General features: G+C 39.7%; 1 long non-coding RNA gene across 2 annotated transcripts in view; it reads left to right on the top strand.

Annotated features, from left to right (window-relative positions):
- Positions 1-27,930, top strand: part of LOC122462509 — a 174,778-nt gene that overhangs the window by 118,620 nt on the left and 28,228 nt on the right. Inside the window, exons 2-3 of one of the 2 annotated variants that reach the window (XR_006285073.1) lie at positions 1,003-1,054; positions 21,747-21,862. This is a non-coding gene — a long non-coding RNA (uncharacterized LOC122462509). The remainder of the gene's footprint in view (positions 1-1,002; positions 1,055-21,746; positions 21,863-27,930) is intronic. The other variant, XR_006285072.1, reaches the window with a different exon arrangement.

The raw sequence follows: 27,930 nt of genomic DNA, 5'->3' as shown, positions 1-27,930 counted from the left end.
AATTCTGGAGATGACATTTATTTTGATCATAAAGTTTTACTTTAAAAGAACTCATGCAGTTGCTTCCATCTGTCTATTGAATGTAAAGTAGTAAAAAGAGAGACAGAAATTTTTTTTTAAATATCACCTTGTAGGAAAACCTGAATGTTCTAGCACTGCCAATTCAGAAGTATGGAGAAGAGACAAAGAAGGCTACCAAGTAAAAAAGGAATGGATCAGTAACTTCCTCCATGCTTTCCTAGGAAACCATGCCTAGCATCCTTTGAGATATAAAGGATGTAACATTTTCAAAGGGGTACCAAAATACTTTTTTTTTTTTAAAAAGCAAATAACCATATGATGATGCAGAATGTGAAAATCTTAATAGGCCCACTGAAGGCAGAGTGTTTAGGAAAAATATAGCTATGGCTTTAACAAATCTTCAGGATACTTTCCTTTTCTTTCTCTTTTTGGGCTTAGGGACCTTGCTATAAGTATAACAAAATGTGCCTAACATATAACCAAATGCATACTGCAAAAGACAGATTACCCATTAATTTATGATCAAGTAACTGTCTCCTCGCTATAATCACCATTTTTTATTTTACAGTTGAGTAATCACTCATAGGAAGCCATGATGTCAGGTGCAATGGAATGTAGATAAATACAAAAGAGGATACAGTCTGAATAAACCAATTTAGAGATAAGTAAGCAAGGTGGCTGAAAAGAAATATCACAGATTAAATGGTATTTCATAGTTTACACAAAAGAGATTTATAAAAGAAGCAGACAATTTTAATATATTTTATACAATATGCATACACATACTATATATATCTTATATAGAAAGCTGGAGAGATGTATTTACTTTTAATATTTGCAAGTCAGTTTACTGCTGATGAAAGTGAGGGACTTGTAAAACTGCTTAACTATGATCCTGAGACCCAGTCCAGCCTGACTCCCTCCCAGCTATCTAACCTTCTCAGAACCTCACTTACAATAAATAAATCTTTGCACTTCTAGGACATCTTCCATCTGAGGACCTCAGTGTCAAAACACCCCTGACATTGCATCTGTAAGTAAATCGTTTCCATTTCACAGATAGGAAAATGAGACACATGAGTTGGGGTGGGTTTTTTGGTGTACGGTAGAAATTTGGCTGATGGTAGTAGTGAGGAGGCCCTCTTAGTGTCTGTTCCTAGTCAGTTAATACATTATACATCATCCATGAAGGGGAGAATAGTACAGATTATTATATTTTCAGGGGTGAGAATTTGGGGGAAGAGAGAATACCAAAATGTTGGCATATCTCAAGATCAAACGCCCAACTTCAAAAAGACCTTTGCTGTTCTTTGAAAGCTCATTACTCTCCATTGGCTTGTTGCCCTTTTAAATTTAAATATGAGAAATTAATATTGTTACATTGCAATGCACGCATGGGGTTGAATGGTCTAGTTACAGCTAAATTGATGGTTAAGGAATTCTTCTATTGCTTGTGTTTGTGGCTGTAGGCCAGGGAAGTGTATCTGATCAATGAAGGGTTCTGCATTGGCAAAGGAGGGAAGTTGCTGTGATTGATGCACAATATACAGTTTTTAGTTTCATAGACTGTAAGGCCAGAAGGGATCATCATGATCAATTAATCTGACCTCCTGAAGTTACCAGCCAGAGAATCTCACCCATCCACTCCTGTAGTAGCCCATAACCTCTGGCTGGGTTACTGAAGTCCTCAAATCTTGATTTAAAGACTTCAAGTTACAGAGAATCCATTTACCCTAGTTCAAACCAGCAAGTGACCCATGTCCCATGCTGTAGAGGAAGATGGAAAAACCTCCAGGGTCTCTGCCAGATGGACCTGGGGAAAAATTCCTTCCCAATCCCAAATATGGTGATCAGTTATACCCAGAGCATGTGGGCAAGACCCACCAGCCAGACAACTGGGAAATGTAGCTTTTTATTTAAAGTGAATTTAGTGATGTTGTATTACACCACAATGGTTTTGTCTCTGTTTGCTACACTTTTAAGCTCAACAGAATGAAATGGCCTCTGGTGCTTTTCTCAAACTTGGAGGCTCTAGGAACATATACAGTCCAAGGCTAATGTCTACAGACACAATCACAAGTACAAAGTCTTGTCTGTACTACAAGTTTTATTAAAGCAATAAATTACAATTACCCATACATATAGAAATCCTATAAAACCTATGCAATAATTATAACTAGTCATACTCACATCCTCAATGATATTCTAGGGTTGGACGGACCTCTGAATAGACTTTCATTGCTAGAGGGATGGTTCCTGCTGAGGTTTCATTGATTATATACGAAATAGCATATAAATTGACCATAACATCACATAATACAATGGATGATAAAATGAACTAATTGGCTACAGTAAGAATTCTCTGTAGCAACTCAGAACCCTCCCCATCTAGTGTCCCATCTCAGTTGTTGGGGATATTTGCTAATAGCATTCGCAAATCGGCCATATGCCATTGTAAGCAATCTCATCATCCCATCCATAAATTTACCAAGCTCAGTCTTAAAACAAGTTAAGTTTCTTGCCCCACTACTCCCCTTGGAAGGTTGCTCAAGAATGTCATTCCTCTGATGTTTAGAAACCTTTGTCTAATTTCAAGACTAAACTTATTGATGGCCAGTTTATATCCATTTGTTCTTGTGCCAGCATTGGCCCTTAACGCCTCTCCCTCCCTGGTATTTGTGTGTGTGTGTGTGTGTGTGGAGAGAGAGAGAGAGGACAATCATATCTCCTCTCATCCTTCATTTTGTGAGGCTAAACAAGCCAATCTCCAAAATTGCACACAGTATCCCAGATTAGGTCTCACCAGTGACTTGCATAACGGTAATAACACTTCCCTATCTCTACAAGAAATACCTCTCCTGATGCATCCTAGGATTGCATTAGCCTTTTTCAAGGCCACATCACGTTGGCAGTTCATAGTCAACCTGTGATCGACCAATATATCCAGGTCAGTTTCAGTTTAGCCCTTTGCTACCTTCAGTCCAGGCAGTCGATCTCTTGTTACTGCAGGGGTGCCCAACCTGTGGCTCCAGAGCTACATGCGGCTCTTCAGAAGTTAATATGCAGCTCCTTGTATAGGCACTGACTCCGGGGCTGGAGCTACATGCGCCAACTTTCCAATGTGCTGGGGGGTGCTCAGTGTTCAACCTCTGGCTCTGCCACAGGCCCTGCCGCTACCCCACCCCTTCCCCTGAGCCTATCGTGCTCTCACTCCTCCCCCGCAGAGCTTCCTGCACACCACAAAACAGATGATTGGGAGGTGCGTGGAGGGATAGGGAGGCACTGATCAGTGGAGCTGCCGGTGGGTGGGAGGTGCTGGGAACAGGGCGGGGTGGGGGAGCTGATGGGGGGCTGCTGGCGTATTACTGTGGCTCTTTGGCAATGGTAAATTCTGGCTCCTTCTCAGGCTCAGGTTGGCCACCCTTGTGTTACAGCATTGAACTGTTCAGTTCACTAGTGTTGACCCTGCTTATCTAAGATCTGTTTGTTAAGAAATACGTGCTACAAGCACCATATTTAGCTAAAAGGGAGAGTTAACAGAATCTCTATATCTGAACTGTCTATATAATGAACCTTTAAGCATTGGACAATATTTTCAGTTGTTGTAAATTTGAATTGAAGTGTTATGAAGCTAGAAGAAACAAAAAATAAGCATAAGGCAAGAAAAACAAATTAAACCAAAATGAAATGATCCAGTGCTATTGTATAAAATGCTGAGAATCAAACACAGCTATAGCCCTTTATCCATGTCTAATCCACTAGCACATACTAATTCTGAAAGATAAATTAGGCACATTCTCCCCTCCACTGGGAGGAACAGGGGAGAGAGAAGAACAGAGTAATATGGGGCAGAAATGTCCTGAAATTGTTTTGTAAAGAGGCTGGAAAGAGGGTTGATCCATTTTTAAAGAGTAGGTGTGAAATCTTGGCCTCATTGAAGTCAGTGGCAGAATACCCATTGACTTCAATATTATTAATACGCTTATTATGGTAGTGCCTAGGGGCTACCCAAAAGTGGGGATTTATTGTGCTAGGCACTGTACAAACATAGAAAAAGAGATGGTACTGACCCCAAAAGCTTATAATCTAAATAGGGTCAGGATTTTACCCCATGCATGGCATATACTGGGAACCAAAAGAAACCTAGTCAGAGTCCCTGAGAGAGGTTTATTTCTTTCAATACTATCAGCCAAACTTGGGCAGGTAAAAAAGAAAGAGGAGGGGGGTGGGGGAGAGAGAGAGAGAGAGACTGCAAGAGTGTATCAGTGATGGACTGAGAGACCAGCCTGCCCCATCCTAAGGCAGAATCTGTTTTATTTACTGAGAGCACAGTGAATTTCATCTCTCATTGAGGATCCGCAGTCATATGACAATTTAGTAATAGAAAAGCCTATAGCAGGCACCAAAAGATATCACTGGGCCAAACATCAGGCTTCCAGGCACTACTTCCAGCAAGTGAAAAGCACAGACTTTATTTTAATAAATATTGTAATTGTTTGTAAAATGCTTTGAAGGTAAAAGCACTATAGAAATGCCAACTATTATCATGAATTGAAAGTGGTGTCCAGTTGATTTTTTTTTTTAATTGCTACTAGGTGTAGCAGTTTTAGGCACAGTGTTGTACGTGTAGATCCAGTTTTCTGTGTACTCTACATTTAAATTTCTAGTAGTCTACAGTCAGCAGAGCCACTGCCATTTTGTGAAGCAGAACTGGAGCTGTTTGCTATACAAGAGACATGCACTGTGCTCTTGCTTGGAGCCTCTACTTTTGTTCTTCCTTGTTTTATTATTTAGTTTAGTTTCCTTTAATCTAAAATAAAACTTACTCAGGCTGAAAGTATATGGTTGCACATCAGGTATAGAAAAGCTAACACACAGTGCTAATAAATAATTCTTGAGCTGGAAATCAATGGCTTCTTCTCTTTATATCATTCTCTGCCCTCAGTGTAACAAACTCATGCTTTCTTTAGTTTCTGAGACTTGTGCTATTCTTATGGACCACAGATGGTGGGGGGGGCTGTTTTTTTGATGAAAACAAAAGTTTATATTTTCGGGGGGGGGGGGAGGTTCTGACCAGCTCTAGCTGGGACTATCTTCATGTAAGATGGGAAAAGAGTTTTCCTATGTAAGGAAAAACAACCCTTTCATGGTCCCCATGGCCTTCAGACTTCCAAGGAACCAAACTGGCTACATCGCATTCAAGGCCTTCTTTGGGCATGGGCCGAGTTGGCTACACTATGGCATTATTGTATGAGCTTTATGTCAACTTTGTGCCACCTGTATTCTCTAACATGCTGGGGGCCTGCCTAGCAGAGTGAAAACAGTCCTGGCAACAGAACCCGAAACCCAAATGGGTTGCCAGGGCAGTAAAAAAGTAACAAATAAGGTGAGTTAAAGGATATAACATCCTAAAATCTAGTTTTCGCAACAGGACTCAAGTAGCTAGTTTGTGAAAATCCACTTATCCTCTGTAACGATGCTGGTTCTGGCGGGACCCAACTGAGAATGCCAATTCAGGACAAATTGCTTCAAGCAGGGCAGTTACAGTCCAAGGCTGGGGTTTTTATGCACACCAAGACAAACCAAACCAGCCAAACAGAGAACACTTTTTGGTTTTACCCCACTGGCTAACCACAAGTCACACAAGCAATTCCCTTAGACACTCCAGTTTCCCAATATCACCACCAGTACCACTTGTTATGGGGACCAATGGTTATGAAAACCAATACCCCAGTAAAAGAAAAAAGGTTCTCTCGATCCCAAAGGATCAAGCCCCAGATCCAGGTCAATATACAAATCAGATCTTACCCACAAATCACGCTGTTGCCAATCCTTTAGAATCTAAAATCTAAAGGTTTATTCATAAAAGGAAAAAGATATAGATGAGAGCTAGAATTGTTTAAATGGAATCAATTACATACAGTCATGGCAAAGTTCTTGGTTCAAGCTTGCAGCAGTGGTAGAATAAACTGCAGGTTCAAATCAAGTCTCTGGAGAACATCCACAGCTGGGATGGGTCTTTCAGTCCTTGGTTCAAAGCTTCAGTGTAGCAAAGTTCCTCTAGAGGTAAGAAGCAGGATTGAAGACAAGATGGAGGAGCTGCAGCAGCTTTTTATATTCTCTTGCCATGTGGTCTTTCTTTCTTTGTTCCAAAGACAAGCTGTCCATCACATGGCCTGGAAAAACCTCAGAGTTCTGTCCATAGGCATGTCCCTGCATACCTTGCTGAGTCCCAAGGCGTCTGCCTTCTCTCAGTGGGTCAGTTGTATGGCTGATGGTCCTTAATGGGCCATCACGCAGGCTAGGCAGAGCTGACACCAACTTACCTGGGTGTCACCCAGAAGCACAGCACAAGTTTGAACTACAGACAGTACAGAGCCAATATTCATAACTTCAATTACAAAAATTACACACATATAGGCAGCATAATCATAATCGGCAAACCATAACCTTGTCTTAACCTCATTTGACCCCCCTTTATATAAGATTTGGTGCCACTACAGGACTTTGGTTGCAACAATGATCTATACGGTCCCAGATTATGTCAATAACGTCACATCCTCCAACAATAACTGCTATTTTTCAAGAAAATAAGAGTAAAGGTCAGGCTCTGCAAAAGCAAATTAAACTAAGTGTAATTGTCACTATGAAGGAAATGAACTCCTAAAGCCTGAGTAATTGTGCTCTGTGTGGGAGTGTGAAAGGGGAAAATCTACTGGTCCTCTGTTCTTTAGCTGAATTTCTCTATAAGTAGCCATGCAAAATTCTAAGGGCCAGAGCCTCATCTGGTGTAATGTCTCCATTGAATCCAATAAATAAGTTCTTGCAGACCAGCTATTATTGGAACGGTAAATATCAGTTTATTTGTCAGTTTTACATTCTCCCCCAACTCGGCTGCCAGTCTGAGTCCAGTCACAATGGGTGAAGGCTAGAATAACCCCAACTTATTACAGGTTTAAGATGCAACCATGACAGCAGTTACATTCTCCTTCCCCTCCCCCTTCCCTCAGCCACTTGACTCTGATGTGAACTTCCACCAATGTGTTTCCCCCGGGCTCTGGGCCAGCTCCTGGATGAGGATTTCTGAGACAAGTAGAATTGCGTTCTGTTAGTGGTGGCTTCTATGCTGACATCAAGTAATCACAGAGCCTGCTCAGTAATTACCAACACTCCCTCTTCTGGGTTTTTCTGTTACTTGTAGCTGTGCTCCATTGCTGTGTGTACACGTGCATACACGTGCGCACACACACGTATATAAATATATAAGATAAAGGTTATTGTAAGATGCTATAGTATAAAAGCAGATGGGTTACACATGTCCAGCCATTTCTCACATGAGAAAGAAACAACCCTTTTGCTCACAATCCACAAACAACACAAACTGAGTTTGGGTCTGTCTACACTAGAGCGTTTATGGAGCCACAGGGGTGCCACTGTAAGCTCTCTAGTGTAGCCGTTCTAAGCCTACTTCAGAGAGCTCTCCTGTCCGCAACAAGCAGCGAAATCTCTCCTGCCAACATAGCACTTGTCTACACCAGCGCCTAGGTCAATGTAACTGATGTTGCTCAGGGGGGTGGCTTATTCACACCGCTGAGCAACATAAGTTATACCGACATAAGTGGTAGTGTAGACATAGTCTTAGAATAAGTAGAAACAGTGTTCCTTCCTTCTCACCTGTATTCTGCTTAGGGTTTTATACTATAATTTGAATAGACAAAAAAAGCCCTAGAACAATAACATATTCCCTGCTGCAGTATAATTAAAAACCAAATGGTTTCTACTTAGCTATCATCAGTTGGTTTTGGTATAAAGCATGAGGTCAAAGCATAAGGTTTACAACTGCTTGTAATTTGCTTTTCCATTTAATTTAATTAGTTGCATTTAAATATTAATCACTGCATACCTTTTCCCATTAATTCCGCTGCAAGTGTGTTTTAGGATAAAGGCTGATGATCCCTCCCCGCACAAGTTGTAATCAATGACTTTATTCCTGGGATTATTTTGGGGATTCTAACGATGATTTTATCAATGCAAAAGACATTAAGTTAATATTGCATTGGCATTTGCCGTTCCCCCATCGTCTCAAAATGATGAGCCTCTAAACAGTACCATCCGATGGTACCATAAGTAGAATATTTTGTAAGAGCTTGTCAAGAACTAAAGGAAATAATTAGGCCAGGTCTTATGATGTTTTTGCCCAGGATCTTAGCATTAATTTGACAAATGTCTAATTATAAACCCTTCAAATGCACCCCTACCTTACTGCCTTTCTGCTGATGTTTAATTCTATAATCCTGTCCCTGTCTTGTGGATTTCCAGATATTGTAGCTTTATTGTTGTTTGTTTTTCAGAATAGAGAGAGAAAAGTCTGTTTTTAATATTTTCCATATGCAATGGTGTGGTGGGTTTAGTGACTGAAAAGAGGATCTTTCTGGTATGATGCTCTTCATAAATAATATTGAAATTGTGCCAGTTCTCACAGGAAATATTCTCCCAGTAGTTACATACCTTTTTCTTTTCTCCCTCTGTGTGTGCGAGCATGCGCTCACACTGTGTGTAAGCATTATCTACTTGGATTTCACCCAAAGGTATGTTTGCTGTGGCTATCGAGCATGAATTATATGCTATGCAGAATTTTAACAAAGCATGTTAAATGAACATGAAGCTTAGAATCATAGAAACATAGAGTATCAGGGTTGGAATTTTCTTATGGGCTTTTCTATGGTGCTGTCATAATATCATAGTTCTTTGAAAACACTAATTAATTAACCTTCTCAAACAGCATTGTGAAGCGAGGTAGTATATATTCTCCCCATATGACCATGAGGAACTGAGGTACAGCTGGTAGAGCCAAAATTGTCAAAGTCTCAACTAATTTTGAGTGCCCGGTTTGAGAAGACTAGGGACTGATTTTTCAGTGTGCATGTCATTTTATAACACTCTATATGTCCAGAGAAGATTGACCTCAGTTGCAGCTGAAACCCCAAGTGTGTCAAGTTGGGTACCCTGGAAATGGAGAACACGTTGCTCAGGAACCTTAATATGGCATTCCCTTAATGTGCAAACAATGAAGTTTTGGGGATGTCATTTCCTAAATTTTTATGAAACTTACAATTTTCATCATGTGGAGCCATATTTGACACCCTCACTTCTCCCTTCCCCCCGCTCATCAGCAGGGTTAGGATATTTAGATCCACAGCACAGACCTGTACAGTTTGGAGTAACTAGAAGCAGTAGGAGACTAAGCATGTGGAACAGGCAGCGGGGTAAGAGACTCATCTTGCTAGTCTTTGTTATTTCCTGACAGGAAAGGAATGTTGAGACTCAGCATTCCTGGGTTCGACTCCCTGGAGGGTTTATAAACCCTTATGTCTCCTTGCCTGCTTCTGTTTTCCCCAGCTCCTGTCCTGTCCCCACCCCATGGCTCCTGCTTCCCCACCCCAACCAATTTGGTTCTATCCTCTTTTCCCCAACCCCCATCTGTCACCCATTTGCATTCAAGTCAGACTGTTTTCTTCTTCTCCACGCTGCCTGTGGGTCAGCAGGGGGACAGTTAAGAGCACAGCGTCCATGTTCACAGTTCCTGAGCCTGCCACCCTAACCACCTCCAATAGCTAGGAGCAGCAGTCACACTTGGGCTGCAGCATGCTTAGTTGCTCTGTGAGAATGGCCCATACACAGTCCAGTCAGCACACAGAAGCTGTGAGAGGAGGAAGCATGCTCAGTACAGATGGAATCTTCAGATAATTTTGCTGACAAATTCTGACAAGTCTCTGTGAAACATGTGCAAACTACAGTTTTTCAAAGGCTTTAACTTGTTCAAACTTGGTTAGATTTTCACAGGGGTGGTAAAAGGCATATTTCTGATATCTCCCCAAGACACTGCCAAATGTCAAGTCCCTGATCTAAAACATGGAAACATTAGAGCATCTCAGCAAAACAGCTGCAATAATTTTTTTAACATGGAAAAAACAAAGTATTTTTCCCTAGCCTGGTCCTCAGAAATAGCTGAACCATTTTGGCTGAAACTTTCAAAAAAAAAAAAAAAATCTTAACAGACACACAGCCCCCCCAAAATTGGCAAACTTAATCAAAAAAAGGATCTTGTATTGGAAAGTATTGAGCAACCTTAATTCTACACTTTGCTATCTGTGCTGCCTCCCTATAATGTTTTTAGGGTGAAGATAACAAATATGCACGTATATTACCTTGTGGTAGATTTGGTTCAGTTCTCCCGTTTTTGGGCGACATCATTCCTACACCATTTCATAATAGCCAATTATATGTTATTCCAGGGACATGGATCATGCAAATCAGTTTATATATTTCATACACTATTTCTCTGGTGTTTTGAACCATTATTATCATTACAGTGCAGCAGATGAATCTATACTGTAATTGCTGTAAATCAGCATTTTGTGGTCATTATTTATAAGTAAATATAGTGTTCCAATAATATTTTGAAGGCTAATAATAAAACCAGAAATATTTAGGGGGTATTCTTACAGGGTCAATCAATTTCTCTTTCCCTCGCCCACTAGTCACTTTCTCCACAAATTATGTCATCATCTCTTAATAGTAGTATACAGAATTGTACACAAAATGGCCTTCAGATTTATTAGGTTTGTTTGTATTTCAATATGTTGTTCATCTGCTGTTGATTGATTTTAACATATCTTCCACCTTATATTTCATGTTCATGAATCACCGTTTAGAATAGTTAATGATGGAAACAGTCTCTTCAATTACTGTTTGTCATTTACATAAACTTATTCTATTTTGATATTAATATCCATGGAAACATATAATTTTAAATAATTGTTATGATGGTCCATTAGTATTACAATATATTGGTACTTAATTTTCCTTAAAATTGGCCACTAAGCAGTAAATTATCCCAACACATCAAGATGATATACATTAACTGTTCTGAGCCAGCATGGCAGAATATATTTTTGCATACCACATTGTATCAATTTGTCCTTGGTATAACTCCACAGCCTTCAACAGAGTTACACCAGGGATTAATTTGGCCCATTGTGTCAGCAAATGGGAAAAGGAAGCTATGTAATTGCCTGGGAAACAATGGTAACCAGCACTGACAGCTCATGGAAGCTCACAACCACAAGACTGCAAAACGTATACAATACAGTATACGTATTTTCAAAAATACAAATAAGTCTAGATCCCAGCAAACAATTTAAAGCTACCAATTGGTAAGTGGTTAGGCAAAAGATCACTATTACTATGTTGTCACTACCAAATTTAAACTTCCAGAATTAAGTTTCCCTGCATGATGGCTGAAGACTCTGAAAAATGGTAGCACCTCCAGATGAAGTGTCCATTATCTTTTCTTGCAGCTTGCATACTACCCTACTGTCTTGCAGACTGTCTGCGATAATTTAGTCTTGTCTGATATGCTAGGTAGTGCTTACAAAATATTATTTAGCAGGATTATTGTCACTGACATGATGAGCTGATAAGGACTCAAAGGACATTGGGTGAAATACTTATCATAGGTCTGATCCATATTAAAAAATTTGCAGTGGTGGAACTAAATCTCTTTAAAATTAATCTAGTTACACCTGCATAAAGTCCTAATGTAGATGCACTCAAATCTCATTTAAATTGGTTTATTTTAAATCAGTAAATTTGATTTGGTAAAATTAAACTACATTGATTTAAGCAAGGTTTAAACAAGTTTCAGTATGTCTACATTAGGGGCTTGCACCTGTATGACTTGATAGATTTTAAGCTGATTTTGTTATACAGATGCAAGTCTTCTAATAGACACGACCTTAATTATACCAGTACAGCTTAGAGCATACTTTGACCCATCATCTCACTGATAACAGTCCTGCTAAATATTAGATAATGGACTAACCAGGGTTACAATCTCAGAGTGAATTCTGGCCTGCTGTATTTTATCTGCTATAAACTGCATCATCTGAGTCTGTCTACACTATAGCAGCTACAGTGGCACAGCTGCACCGATACATCTGTGCCACTGTAGTGCTTCTGATGAAGACGCTCTGAGCTGCTGGGAGAGAGCTCTCCTCTGGGCTTAATAACTCTGCCTCTGTGAGAGGCGGTAACTATGTCGGTGGGAGAAGCTCTGGTTCTTTTGTTATGTGACAGGGTAAATAAGACTTTCTCTTTATATCATTCATGATTCTATAGACCTTTATTATATCCCCTGTTAGTCATCTCTTTTCTAAACTAAATAGTCCCAGACTTTTTAATCTGTCCTCCTCTGGAAGATGTTCCATGCCCATCATCATCTTTGTTGGTCTTCTCTGTCCTTTTTCCAGTTCTAATATATATTTTTTGAGATTGAACAGCCAGAACTGCTTGCACTATTCAAGGTGTGGGCGTACCATGGATTTATATCGTGGCATTATGATATTTTCTGTCTTCTTATCTATCCCTTTCCTAATGTTTCAATCTGTTAACTTTTTTGACTGCCACTGCTCAATGAGCAGATGTTTTCAGAGTTTTGTGTTGACTCTGGGATCTCTTTCTTGAATGGTAACAGCTAGATTAGAATCCATCATTTTGAAGATACAGTTGGGATTATGTTTTTCAGTGAAGGACATAAATCCACACCGTGTAGAGGTCAAGCACAGGAGTTTATTACGCCAGTGCTGACGGAGTGTCACCTCGCTTATTAGGTTCAGAGACACTGTCAATCAATTGATTACAATGCAATATATGGATTTTCCATGGGCGGGGGAAAGTGATGGGGTAGGCAGTCCCCCAACCCTGGATAGTTCTAGCAGCAAGACATGATAGCACAGTAGCCAATGGTCAAAGGTTACATAATGCCTCCGCTCATGGTCTCAAGTTAACAAATTAACATTTAAGATTTAATTAGTACTTTAATAAATGTATTTAGTATAAAATATATATGTTGAATTCTGATTTGGGTTCCATAGGAATGAAGTAGCTCCTTTGATTGTCCAACAGATACATATCTAGGGGTAGAAGCAAAGAAACAGTGAAGGTATATGGCAATAAAGATTGTCTTTCAAGTTGTTCATTTGCGTTTTAAGGCAGGCATTGGTCCCTGGGAAAGGGAGGTTGGAGGCATGTCTTATACTGACATGCTTGAACCTTTCATAACTCAAGGTTGGATGTGTGGGAAGAACATCTCCCTACAGAAGAAACTAACACAACGGAAACAGGGCTTCTTTGTTCTATTTGCAACTTTGAATAAGACACAATTATTTCCCCCAACGTCTGGTGTTTTGCTGACCAGGCATATCTTAGCAAAAGCAAGGTTATCTTTGGTTATTCTGCTTTCTCTTGGCTATTGCTAGGCCTCTGACCTCTTGACCAAACTCTGGACTTTGGGCCTGTACACAAATTCATATACCAGGTTATTACATTAGCAATGGATTTTAACCCTTCATTCAGTGTGCACTACTTTGCACTTGTCTGTGTTGAATTTCATCCACCATTTTGTTGCCCTGTCGCCCTTTGTAACTCTTTGCAGTTTTGGACTTAACTATCTTAAGTAATTTTGTATTGTGGAGGAAAAATTCAGTGGACCCAAGTAGACCTAAACTTCCCAAATAGGCCTAAAACTTTGGTCAAACTAACTGTGTATATGAAGCATAAGAAGAAAGTAAGAAAAAGTCCATAGAGGGGAAATTGCAAACAGCACAGCTTAAAAAATGTAACCATAACCACTAGAAGTTAAAAAAACCATTAACCGCAAAGAAAAAACCTGTCAATAACAGGAAAAGCTTGTTTTTGCTAAACTCCAGGTAAGGCAAAGCTACTGTTAAAGCTTGCACTATATGCCAAATAAGGAAAATGCTGTTGAAGAAAGTAGGTTTGAGAAATTGTGGTTTTCAGCAATATAAGCTCCTGTATTTTCTGTTTACGCCAGAGCAGCTCCTGCTGACTCTCCCTGTATGTGCATGCTTGAATAAAGGAACCTCAGGTTTGTTCTGATCCAAACACAGCGCATGGTTAATTTTTGCACGACAGTATCATCTGCAAATTTTTCTACCTCATTGTTCACCCCCTTTTCCAGATCATTTATGAAAATGTTGAACAACACTGGTCCCTATATGGATCCTTGGGAGACCCCGCTATGTACCTCTCTCCACGTTGAAAACTGACCTTTTATTCCTATCCATTGTTTCCTATCTTTACTGATCCATGAGAGGACCTTCCCTCTTATCCCATGACTGCTTACTTTACTTAAGAGCCTTTGGTGAAGACCTCACCAAAGGCTTTCTGAAAGTCCACGTACGCTATATTGACTCAATCACCTTTGTCCATGTGCTTGTGGAGTCCCTCAAAGATTTCTAATAGATTGGTGAGGCATGATTTTCCTTTACAAAAGCTATGTTGACTCTTCCCAACAAATCATGTTAATCTATGTGTCTGATAATTCTGTTCTTTACTATAGTTTCAATCAATTTGCCTAGTACCGACGTTAGGTTTACTGGCCTGTAATTGCCAGGATCATCTCTGGCGTTTCATTTAAAAATTGGCGTTGCATTACCTATCCTCCAGTCATCTGCTACAGAGGCTGATTCAAGTGATAGGTTACATACCATAGTTTTTGCAAATTTATATTTCCTTCAGAACTCTTGGATGAATACCATCTGGCCCTAGTGTCTTATTACTGTTTAATTTATCACTTTGTTCCAAAACCTCCTCTATTTGACACTTCAATCTGGGACAGTTCTTTAGATTGTCACTTAAAAAGAATAGCTCAGATGTGGGAAGCTTCCTCACATTCTGTGCAGTGAAGACCGATGCAAAGAATTCATTTAGCTTCTCCACAATGGCCTTCTCTTCTTTGAGTGCTCCGTTAGCACCTTTATCATCCCATGACCCCACTGATTGTTTGGCAGACTTTCTGCTTCTGATGTACTTGGAAAAAAATTGCTGTTAGTTTTTGAGTCTTTTGCTAGTTGCTCCTCCAATTCTTTTTTGACCTGCGTAATTGTTTTTTACACTTGAATTGCCAGAGTTTACGTTCCTTTGTATTTTCCTCTCTAGGATTTGTCTTTGAATTTTTAAAGGATGCCTTTTTGCCTCTAACCACCTCTTTTATTCTGTTGTTTAGCTGTGGTAGCATATATATTTTTTTTTTTTTTTGGTCCTCTTACTGCTTTGTTCATTTTCACTGAGTTTGAGCCTCTTTTATGGTGTTTTAAAATAGTTTCTATGCAGACGGCAGGCATTTCTCTCTTGTGACTGTTTCTTTTAATTTTCATTTAACTAGCTTTCTCATTTTTGTGCAGTTCCCCTTTTTTGACGTTAAATGCTACACAGGTGGGTTTCTTTTGATATTTTCCCCCCTAACAAGAATGTTAAATTTAATTACATTATGCTAGCTATTGCTGAGCTGTTCAGGTGTATTCACCTCTTGGTCCACTTAGGACTAAATCAGGAATTGCCTCTCCCCTTGTGCATTCTAGGACTAGCCGCTCCAAGAAGCGGTCATTAATGTTGTCCAGAGATTTTATCTCTGCATTTTGTCCTGAGGTGACATGTAGCCAGTCAGTATGCAGATAGTTGAAATCCTCCATTATTATTGGATTTTCTGTTTTTGTAGCCTCTCTGATCTCCCTGAGCATTACACAGTCACCATCACTATCCTGGTCAGATGGTCGGTAGTATATTCCTATTATTCAAGCATGGGATATAGGAGAAGAGGAGACCTGAAGTCCTCATTGACTGAGGTCCCTGCTTGTTACCCTCTACCGCTCACGTAGATCATGTTGGCGTTTTCCTAATTTTCTCATGCCTTCTTTAATATTCTTATTTCTGATTAATTTTAGTGATTTGAAATATATATTTATCAACAACAGATTTCACATGTGAATATAAAATGACAAGTATACAATACAAGTGAATAAATAACACGTGCCTTCATTAAAGAAGTGAGGGTGTATGTAAATAGTACAAAACAGTGTAATATATAACCTGAATATGGAGACAATGCAAGCTAACAATTAGAGATAGTTGTAAACCAAGATGTTAAATATGGATACCCTCAATTTCAAAGTGTTCAAAATCCAGAGCCAGTTCATCCCTTCTATATCAATATTATAACGTAGGTTACTTGGCAATTTACCTTATTTCATCTCTATTTGTTCTCACCTCTATTTCTGCTTTAAATCCAAAATTTTCCATAATTGCAAGCCCAGTTTTTTCTATTACTGTAAAACTTGAGATCCTATTTAAGGGATCCTTAAAACCATGAATACATTTCACTAGCAAATATCCACACTCTGTCATGTCTGGATAGTTTCTTAATAACCGATAAATAGGCTCTATTAGGCCCCCTCTTAACTGGGACTTGAACTCTTTGCCTTCAGCTGCCATTGGCTTCCATAATCCTGTCTGCTTCCATTTGAATGATCAGCTGTAACTGACAACTGTGTGAAGCCCTTTGCACCTTGCACAATTTTTGCTTGAAACTGAATGAGTTTCTTTTAAAATCCCCCTTTGTTATAAATCAAGACGGGCTGGCTCTTGGCAGCTATTCTGGAAATCATAACTCACTTGCTATGTGAGGCTAGGGCACTGGGTGAAATATGCTGAACCAGAGCTGTGAATCCACTTTGTCCCAGGATGCACTTTTTGCTTGGCCATCTAAAGCAGAGCTCCTTACCATAATAGAGTTACACTATTTGTCCTAAGTGTGCATAGTGGTCAGAATGACTCCTGAGGCTACAGACAGCTGGGTGTAATTTAGAGCAACCCTGAGGCCATTCTTGTCTCCAGTGTAATTTAGAATAGCCTCAGGGTTGCTCTGTTACACCTGCTGTCTGTAGCTTCAGGAGTCATTCTGACCACTTAAGGAATGTTGGGGTGTAGGGACATCCTGACAATACCCCCTTTCTCCTGGGAACACAGGAAAGGGGTGGAGTAGAGTCAGTCCTCTGAGGATTTCCCTTATACAAGGGGATTTTTCAAGAAGCCAGTTAAACCAGCTGCTGCTTTGAGCTACCATAATGGTTCGAAGAAGCTAAAGTGGACCCCAGAATAAGTGTTTGTCTTTTAGGTACAATAGATTAAATCCTGTGGGTTAAATCATACTGTTACACCCATGGCATCAGTTGGAGCTGTGGACTGATTGGCCCTTAAATCTGCCTATAACCCTCACCAATGTTTGTGTTTGCTTGTTTATATTAGGGTTGCATAAAATGCCTAGGTGGCTTCCATTAGTGATGTCTCGTTTCATCCTGGAAAACAGATTATTTTATCTGTTCAAATACAGTTACCTTGCAGCTTATGGTATGCCTACCTGTTTGGGAATTTGCCATATAGTTCAGTCTGGGCATAGTCCTAGCCCATAGAGTTCAGATATATTGGTGAAATATTAAATTAGGTAAGTAAAACACCTCTCTTAGAAAGATGCTATACTTATTCATGGCCAAATTCTGCTCTGAGTACCGTGCGTGCAATCTGAAGTAACTGCAGAAATCAGTGATTCAGATTCTAAAGAGAAAATTTGACTTCCATTGAAAACAGTAATGTGTATATAGTATCACAGTTCTTTTCCCCTCTTGGAAAAACATAAAATAGACATAGGCTGTTCAGACAGTGAACAAAATTATGTATGTATAACTCCTAATATTGGAGCCTAATTTTACAACGGATGGAACATTTTGTTTTTCTACAATTCTTACGAAGTTATGATCAGCTAAACAATAAATGAAACCTCTTGTGTTTCTAACTTCTGAATGAGTTAGACGAAAGCAGACACCATAGTAATGTTATTGCGAGTAGTAAAAAGCAGAGTTTAGGAAGTGTACCCTTACGCTGACAGAGAGCTGCTGTAAACTACTGCCAGCAAACTGGGGATAATAAAAATCAGTTTTGTGTCTTACAACAAGACAATTAACAGTACAGCAATGTGGTGATGAATTTGTGTAAATTTAAGTAAAATAATCAAGTGAAACCTACTTATGAGTCTCCTGAGTGGAATATATTTATTTTCACCAAGTCCATTTTCCATTCTGTGCTCAATAACATTTGCGATACATACTGTGCAACAATAATTTAATGCTACCTTTGCTTTTGTTGAAAAGATAAAGAAATATTATCAGTAGATCGCATGGGGAGCTAAACAATTACTTTCTAAAGTGATTTTAATACAGTGAAGAATCAAGTGCAATAGTATTTTAATGGGATGAACAAAATCTATTAAGGCTTTGTTTTGAAGCATTAAGTCATGTTGCTTGTGGAGTGCGGCATTTTATCTTCTGAATGTCTGCTCATGTTTTGAGAGGGGTTTTTTTTTTAAATTGATTATTTATTTATTTTTTCCTTTGGTCCCTAAAAAATATAACCTGCCATATCACTAGCTTTTATGAGCCATGCTCTGCCACTTCTACTCACCATTGAGTAGAACTCTGTTAATCAAATAAGCCTATAGATTTCAGTGGGACTCGGAGTAAATTACCTACTGACCCTGAGTGAGGATGGCAGAATCTAGTGCTACATGAATGCAAATATGGAATATAATGCCTGTTGTGTACCCTTAGTCACTGGCATCACACAGGATCAAGGTCTGATCTTAGCTGTACTAATGTAAATCTGGATGAACTCCAATGAAGCCAAAAGACTATTCAGATTTATACAAGATGGTGTTCAGAATCTAGACGAGAGAGAGAGATGTTTGAAGCACGGAATAAAAAAGGATGAAAATGTTGTCCCTTTATGACAAAACAGTGTCACCAAAAGAAAGGGAGAAATTTCCAGCTGTTCTTCCCCCTCCCCCCACCCCTCCCCAAACCAAACTAGACAGGATACTAAATCTTTCAGTAAATTCTGTCATTCAGAGTGTTAACATACATGCTGTTAGGAGAATTCCAGTTCTATGCGAGGTATTCATTTTAAGTACCATTGACACATTCACACATTTTTTCACTGGCGAATCAGTAGCTCCTGACTCTTATTCTGTACATACAGACCTGTTGCAATAAATTATCATTTTCTGTTGTTGCCACCTGCCATTTAGATTAGGATAAGTATTAATGTTGTATTACAGTGTCTGGTGAATTGAGGAGATTTAATATGTGCACATCTATCTCTTTCTTTCTTTTTTAGTGTTAAGTTTTCATTGGGATGATAGTTGTTTTTAACTTTTTTCTTTAGGAGATATCAGAAAAAATAATCCTTTATAAATAAATAAAAAAGATCATATAAAAGTAATGAATAGGATTCACTCTTTCTTTCCCATGCACTTATTTTAAAATGAAATCCAGTTGCTAAGCAAAATAAACACAGCACAGTATGTCATGAAAAAACCATCAATATGTAATTTCATTGAACTGACAAATTTAATTATATTATTAACTTAATAATGGTTTCATGGAAAGCAAACTGTAACAGCATTGGTTTAAATAGAATAATAGATTTGGAATTATAATAGGCCTTATGAAATAAATTCTTTTGTCCTTGTTCAAAGATGGGCATGTTTTTTATTATGTATGTTTGACAGTTTATAAGCCAAACAGGTTTATACTAGAGTAGGTAAGGTAACTTGCAACTATTCCAAAATATTCTGCAACAGCATTCTCCATATGTGGGTGCAGTATGATCGAATCCCATTCTCAGCTGTCATGTTCCTGTACTTCTAGGAATGACACTGTAGAGTTACCAGTTCTGTTTGGCTGACTCTGGGATGCTATTCCAAGAAGTAAAACTGCTTTTTAGAGGAAGGACTTCCAGCAAGGCATAAAATTGTGGCTATTTATTGCACCACTGAGTATGTGGGTAAATATTTTACTGCCAGTAGGAATTGGAGGTTAAAAGGATTATTTTCCCCTGTTTCGATCCAAATTTAGTGAAGGCATAGGCTGTTATAATTTATCTTTATCTTTTAAAATCCGTAACCCTCAAATCCTGTGAGCTCAGCTAAAACCTGTATTGGGAATTCCTGTCTAAAACAGAAAGCTAAGTAAAAGTTCTTCCATTCCCTTTCCTACCTATGATGGATTAGTTTGACACATAAACAAGATTAGCCAAGAATTTGGGCCCCATGCTCCATTTATGGGAATTTGAGGGATGTTGATCTGTTTTTTGGCAGAGGCTCTTCAGTTGTTAATCTGGATCAGCCCAGTCTTAAACAACTAGTGTTTGCTATGATTTTTCTTAATTTGAGCTTCCTTTAGACTGCTCAGTTTTCAGCTCAGTCTTGTGGCAGTACTACCATATGGGACATCATGTCCCAGCCCTAATCCCTTGCATCTGAGTCAAATGGGTAGGTGTATATGTTGAATCAATTCAAAGTACTTCAGCACATGTTTAAGGCTGTGCCTAGTTAGCAAACTTATGCTTTGATGTCAGTGAGACTTATTCATGATGTGCTTGAATGCTTTGCTGAATCAGAGCTTGTAATATTGCTCTCTTATACCACTCATATACTACTGCCCTCTACTGGATAGAATGTCATAGCTACTCAAGTATATGAGACTGGAAGGATACAAGTCCTAATACAATAGCTATGAGAGAATTTCTTTTAGCTCTCACGTTCCTGAGTTCTGTCCTTAGTGTTGCATGTGTGTGATTTAGCTGCTGGCCAGATTGAGTCCAGCCTTTCTCCATTAAGATTGCTATGATGCAAAGCCTCTGAGGGCCTCTGTCATATGAATTAAAATGTGTTATTAACAAACTTACTCAGGATTTTAAGACTATGAGCTTTAAGGAATGTACTGTTCCCATAACAATATATAGCCTGCACTGAGCTTAAGAGAATTGGTACTCAGCCTCTGTTAAAACAAGTGCCACTTCTCTTCCACTGATCAGCCACTCCTACTCTCTCGATGAATGTAAGCATCACCTTTTTGATATTTGTGGACTGAGGGCACAATTTCCAAACATCTAACACCTTATGCAAGAAAACAAAATGTTCTACTGCCTTCCACATACCTCTGCAGAATGAAATAGTAACACAGCGTTTCTTCAGAATGCAGGTTGTTCTAATCCCAGAATGCCAGAAGCAATGGTACATTTGGGGGCTTTAACTTAGTAGATAAAGTTGGCTGTTGATGAGGAGCTTTAACATGTGAAATAGAAATGTTTCAGATAAAAAATATCCAAAAATAAAAAGAATGTGTCAAAGCATGCATAAGTTTTTTTAATGTAACCAAAGCATTAGTACCTTTTATGTTATGTAAATCCTATTCTATTATGTGTATTAAGTGTGCAAATAACAATATAGCTCCCTAGGTAACAGAAATAAATGTGATTTAGAATGAAGGTGGTCTCTTCATAAGAACAGACAACAAAGCAGCATGTGTATCATTGAGAGACCTGAATACACAAAAGTGTCCTAGATAGAAGTCTTCCAGTAGCTCCTCATTTATTGTGAGTTACTAAACTGTGAGGTATCATAGCGTATCAGTTTTCATAAGACTTTAACTAGCCCTGTAACAATGCAGGACTATATTCTTCCATCTTTCTTCCCATTTAATAGTACTTGTGAGCACTCCAACTGAGGTAGGACAGATCCTTAGTTGGTGTAAATTGTCATACCTCTGTTGAAGTCTAGGAGCTCTGATCTGAAGAGCTGCCATGAGTCTATTTGCAGAGTTAGGTACTACTCAAATAAGGAAGGGTGATAGAATCTGGCCTACAGTGTTAGGACAGGCAGATAGCATGTTTACAATTCAATACAAATGAAATACAGTTTCAATATACTGCCCTATTTTCATGTACTCATAACTTCTCTTTTTTTTTTCTAGCTGAATTTTTCCACAATGTGTTTCATCCTGTGGGCAATTAGAAAGGAAACCTCTTCAGCTCTTTGAGAGTTACTGGGATTGGGAGGAAATTACCTATTTTCTATTAGAAAAATGAGGTAAGCAATATAATGTAATTTAAAATGGCTACACAAAAATATCTTCAAATGTATATAAATGATCTTCCAGTGGCAAATCTTTCTTAACATGTAATTGATGAAGGGGCTGCTAGGAGCCCAAAATGTTTTGCCATGTGCTTTCCCCATTTCCCCCCTCCCCTACCTCATGCACCCCATGGCGGCAAGACTCTAGCACACTACAGCCTTAGTAAATATTATCTTTGATTTCTAAAGGTGGGCACAGGCTAGATGAAAGCATCTCCTGGCCAAATGGGGCCTGCTGGCTGGACAACCCCGCTTTAGGGCATATTATATATATTTATAACTAGAAAATAATTGACTTCCTGTCAGAAGGTGACTTAGGTTTCCTTTCAGGTTGCTCCTCCTGTCTCCCCAAAGTAATGTCTAATCCTATTCGAGGCCATCAAAAACCCTGCTCTCAGGATTATTTTTAATTAATTGACTGTTCAGCAAGAATAAATGACACTGCAGGTCATACAACTTCAAGCTCAATCAAACATTCCATATGACTTTTTTATTCTCCCCTTAGATGAATAATACTATAGATCATGATACAGTGACACCAGCTCGTGTTATGACTGAAGGAGTCGTCATATTTCATTCCAGCTAAAATATAAATTCCTTGGATTACCTATAAACTGTTGTTTGAAATGGCTTTAGTCACTTCCCAGCAGATTATCGCCAATATCTGCCACAGGGTGAAACTGTTCAAAAGGATCTGTCTTGGGGTATCACTAGTGTTAGTGACAAAGAGGAAAAAGTCCTTTTGCAGTCAGAAACAAGCATTTTAAATCTTATAATGTAATTTAACACTTGTTTCCCCATCTTTCACTGGAATAATTTGGTATTGCTGATCAGAATTTGTGAAAATTATATATTTTATGCTAGTTACTGATTCACACTAACATATGTATTTTTCCATCTCAGTAATTGCCGCAGTTTACAGAAAGTACAGCTACGAAATTGAATTGCACTGGATTAAATAGAATTTCCTAAATGTTTGTTTGATGATAGTGTTTAGAGCATAGACTGTCTTCTGCTCACCTCCCAAATGTTTCTGATGGTTGTTTATTTTTAAGGTAACTACCAACATCATCCTGGGCCACCATATATATATTTTCTCCCAGGACAGTAGCTGGCCTTCAATTTAGCATCCTGCTTTGGTCAGGGCTTTGGGAAATGTCAGAATTACCTCATGAGGGCTAACTGTTACCCCCATCTATCCAATATCATGCGTCTAAGAGTTGTGTATATTGATGCTACAGAGTAGAGGAAGGACAGACTCCTCTATACTGCACTGGTCAATTATGCAATTTCATACTATGAGGGAAAAACTCATCAGTGCATGTCCTCCTGAAGCACAAGAAACAAATGGCTTTCTCCAATGTCTATCACAGTTTATTGGGCTAGCTGTACTTCTGACCCCTTCTGGTCTTGTTGAGTGCACCCCCACTCAGGTCTCAAGCCTTGAGCTGGCACCTCTCTTGGGGTGGAATCACACGAGACTTCCACACTCAGACAGGGACCTGGGATGCAATCCCCTGTAATCAATCATGATTACCCCAACAGGTCTGACTTAGGTGCAATATACCTGTGGTTCTTTTACCTCTGGGAACTATGACCAGTGAATCCAATAACCAGACAGCCTTCTTATAGCAAAGTATTGCTTATTTAGAACTGGACCATTTCAGAGAAAATGATCCTTAAAACAATATGCAGTCTATACACATGCCTGTGTTCCCTAAGGTTTACCATTCTCTGAAAGCTGGGAAAGGCCTCAACTGCTTCCGACACTCTCATAGGGTATGTTCCTATGGGTAAATCTAAACTGTAATTAGACACCTACAGCTGGCCCATGCCAGCTGACTCAGGCTCATGGTGTTCAGCCTAAGGGGCTGTTTAACTGTGGTGTAGATGTTCAGGGTTGGGCTGGAGCCCAGGCTCTGGAATCCTCCCACTCCTTGCAGGGTCCCAGAGCCCAGGCTCCAGCCCGAGCCCAAATGTCTACACCACAATTAAACAGCCTCTTAGCCCCAGCCCCACGAGCCCAAGTCAGCTGGCACTGGCCAGCCCTGGGTTTTTAATTGCACTGTAGACATACCTTGTGTCAATCCATTCTCTCCATTGACAGCTCTCTGACAACTCCCGATTCCCTCTTTCTCCAGAGAGTCTTTTTAACCTTTTGGTGTTCCTTTGATCTCCAGGCTCCCAGCCTTGGCAACACAGCTGTGTAACTTTGATCTGGAGCCGAGAAGGAGCATCGTCACTGCTAATACCTCATCCATTGTCTTATAATCACCCCGTATGTTTGCCAGGAGGCTGGTTATCTAGAACCATTGTGTTGCTTTCCTGCTTGTTTTTTTCTACTAATCTAGACCAATGCATCCATAGAAGAAAGCCCAATAACCCAATACAACTACACAGTGACTATCTCACTGAACAGGCCACAAAGAATATATTAGATCAGTATGTGTTACCCAGCAGTTCCACGTCCACTACACTGTCATTGCCACCTTGTAAAACTAGCCAGATGAGAACCAATAACCCTCCTATCTCCATGAAAACTAAGAACATCAGCAGCATTAACTGGAAGGCCTTTAGTCTCCAATGCCCAGACAAATGCTGTTTATAATGTTTCTAATTCTGTCACTTTCATAGACAGTATTTCATACGTATATTGGTGTTACTGAATTTCTTGGGATATAACCTTGTATTTGATTTTTAACAATTGAACCCTACATCTTGGGGAAAAGCTTATGAAGTAGGATGACCAGTGCTCCACTTTTGGTAGAACTGTCCTACTTTTCAACAAGCCAGTCTTATTTTTTGTCTGCCTCCAAACCGGGCTAGAGCCACTACTGCAGGGTGTGCATGGAATAGATACAATACCCGACTACCATATGGCGTTTTGGTCTTGTGGCTCCCTGCAGTGCATTGACCTTCTGACTATGTCCCCGCCATGCCCAAATCAAGTCCACGTCCTTTCCCCCCTCTGGTATGCTAATGCAGAGAGTTGCCATAGAATAGGCTGCAGAATCCACTGCATGAGAGAACCTCTGTCTGACCACTCACTCCCACTGCACTGGTGATGTTTCTGCTTCATTTTATTGTTTAAGAAGCCAAGTAGAGCTGATTAGGGTTTGGTCCTAAATTTGTTCGTAAATGTATTAGTTGAAAATAAGCATTTTCTTGTCTTTGGCCATGTAGTCAACTAATTAGTAGTAGCTTTTGTGGCTTCTTTTCCCTGCAAAGAAAAGTGATTTCCTGATTTGTGAATGATTCATGTTATATAGATTGACAGCAAAGCACTGTATGCTATAATATATCTTTCAGCACTGAGAACTGCAGCTTGCCTTTCAGCAGAAAATATCTATGCTAGGGTAGATAAGGTTAAACTGCTTTGTCGCTAGCCGGGTGGTGCTTTTCCAGTAACAGTCTGGCTTCTTGGACAGTACCAAGTACGGTACCAAGATAAGGTGCGAGTGCTTGCAATGCACCTTAGTACGGCAGCCCCTTTCTGAAATGACAGCACAGGGAGCGATACTTCACAAAGGACTTGCAGAAGCCATGGCAGATTAACACATGGGCCCACGGGGCCATGACCAATTGGGGCCCCTGCAGGAGTGCTGGAACCTGTGTAGAAGTTGCGGGGGGGGGGGAAGCACCAGCACCAGAATTGGGGCCCCACCCACTGCTTCTCCTCTCCCCCTCGAGGCCCCACCCCTGGCCAGGCTGGAAGCCAGAGCTGGGAAATGGTAAGAGAGGGAGCGGTAAGGGAGCCTGGACTGCTGTGGGGAGACCTAGACCCTCCATCTGCCCTGGGCCCATGTCCCTGTCCCATGGGTCATGCCGTCCTGGGGAGGTGGAAGGGTCCAGGGTTCCCCAGAGCAGCTGGGTTCCCTGGGCAGATCTTACCATGGCCCAGCTCAGGCTTTCAGCCTGGCCAGAAGCAGGGCCTCGGGGGGAAGAGGCGGACTTGTGGACAGGGCCCTATGGCGACAGGAGGTGAGGGGGGCCCAAACAGTCTTTGTGCCCAGGGTCCCAATAACTTTTAATCCTCTTCTGTGCAGAAGAAGGTCACATAACCCCTTTCCCAACAGCTTCCTCTTCAGCAGTTGGTTATCTGTTACCAAGAAGAAAGAGGAAGACTCAGGGGTTTCAGTTATGGAAAATAGTAGCCAAACACAGAGTTTCCTCTCCCTTTCTCCTAATCTGTGCTTCCCACTCAAAGGTACACTGAAAGTGAACTCCGTGAGCTAGAGCAGTAAACTTCCCACTCTCCATCCTGCCATCTGGAGAGGATGTCTGACTGTTCCATTTATTATTGAAGTACGAAGCGACTTGCCTCTGGGAATGTTAAGAGTCGTTTTACTCTTGACACCTTCAGAGTCAGTTGCTCAGCATGGGTAAACTCAAGCAACATAAGCCTCAGCCTTTGGCAAGAAAAAAAAATTCTACAAGCAATTGGCTAAAGCCTCCCAAAAGTTTTAAGCGAAATCTATCTGATAAGAAACCAAATATCAGTAAATTGAAATGATCTGCTGAAGACACATTTTATTTTCCAGCAAGCTGTTTATTTCAGTATTGCAACTAATGACTAAACTATATATATATATATATATATATATATATATATATATATATATATATATATATATATATAAAAAGCAAGAATATGAATAAATAGCACTTTGGCTCTGGAAAATGGAGATAACAGTGCCCCCCTACCTAACTACCAAACTATAAAGTCAGTGTCTCTCTTTTGCCTGTTGGAGCTGTTCCACTTTATATAAATAATTAAATATCCAGTGGGACAGAGAAAGAGCATGAAACTGACTCCATAGGCTGGTGACAGGCCACTCACCTGGGATGTGGGAGACACAGGTTCAAGTCCCTGCTGAGAATTAGATAGAGCAAGAACTTGACCCTGAGTCTCCCACATTGGAGGTGAGTACATTGACTATTCTGGGAGGGTCTTGCTCTCGGACAAGGAATTCCACACGGCCCCTGAAAAACCTTCCCAATGACAGATTAATCAAAACCAGCATGTTTACTATAGAAGAAAGTTTCCATTCCATTGTGACAAATGAGTATTTTGCATCAGAAGAAACATTGTGTCAAAAAATTCCCAACCAGTGCAAAGGGGGTCTTAAATTGGAAGCAGATTATATTTGCACTCACTTCAAAGGTGCTGAAGTGGTGTAAAGTGGCCTTGATCTATATGAACATCTGGCCCCTTAATGTTTGTCAAGCACTCTGAGAACCCCAGATGAAAAGTGCCATAGACATACCGTTTTTTAAAGAAAAAATGTATTTGTAAAGTAAAAGTTGTTGCAACTTTAAGTTCAATTTCTATCACTTTTGTTCTTCTATACTTAAAATTCACTAAGAGTAGATATATCTCCCCATAAATTCTATTAAATTACAGGTGAGTGCATGAAAGCCACAATATCGGAAGCAATCGGAATGGACTTATTATTTTGTGTGAGACACAGTAATTATCTAATATGTTCACATGAAAGTTCAGAGGTTAGGGAATTGCTTTCATGTTCAAATTTGAAATCTGCACGTGAATACTAACAGTTGCATTTAAAAAGACTTAGTTTTCACTGATGCATTTTGCCATCTCTTGATTATTTTCAGAGGTCATTAGAATGTCCCCAGTGATATATTGATATCACCAGGAACAGGACAACAAGCGGTGCTTTGTCACATATAATTAAGAAATTGAGAAAAATGATTGCAAACTGCAGCAGGGGATGGCAAGCTATCAAAGAAATAGTCACACTATATATATTGAAATAAGAATGGCAAGTGCTCCTTTGTTCTCATATAATTCTAGTGAAGCTTGTATTCCACATAATGCGACCAGTTAGATATATACCAGATTTGTCCAGCTAGATCCTTAAGGTAAGTTGCCTTCTTGAGCAACAATCTGTAACAAATATGTAGTATCTCACATAGGATTAATACCAACGTCTTATCTCTCTGGAAAAGAGAACTAAAAATATTACAGAAGGAGTGGATGAATCAGGAAATCAGTAATG

Source organism: Chelonia mydas, chromosome 11, assembly GCF_015237465.2.
Source record: "Chelonia mydas isolate rCheMyd1 chromosome 11, rCheMyd1.pri.v2, whole genome shotgun sequence".
NCBI lineage: Eukaryota > Metazoa > Chordata > Testudines > Cheloniidae > Chelonia > Chelonia mydas.
The sequence above is the reverse complement of the archived record's forward strand: the minus strand, read 5'-3'. Positions and strand labels throughout refer to the sequence as shown.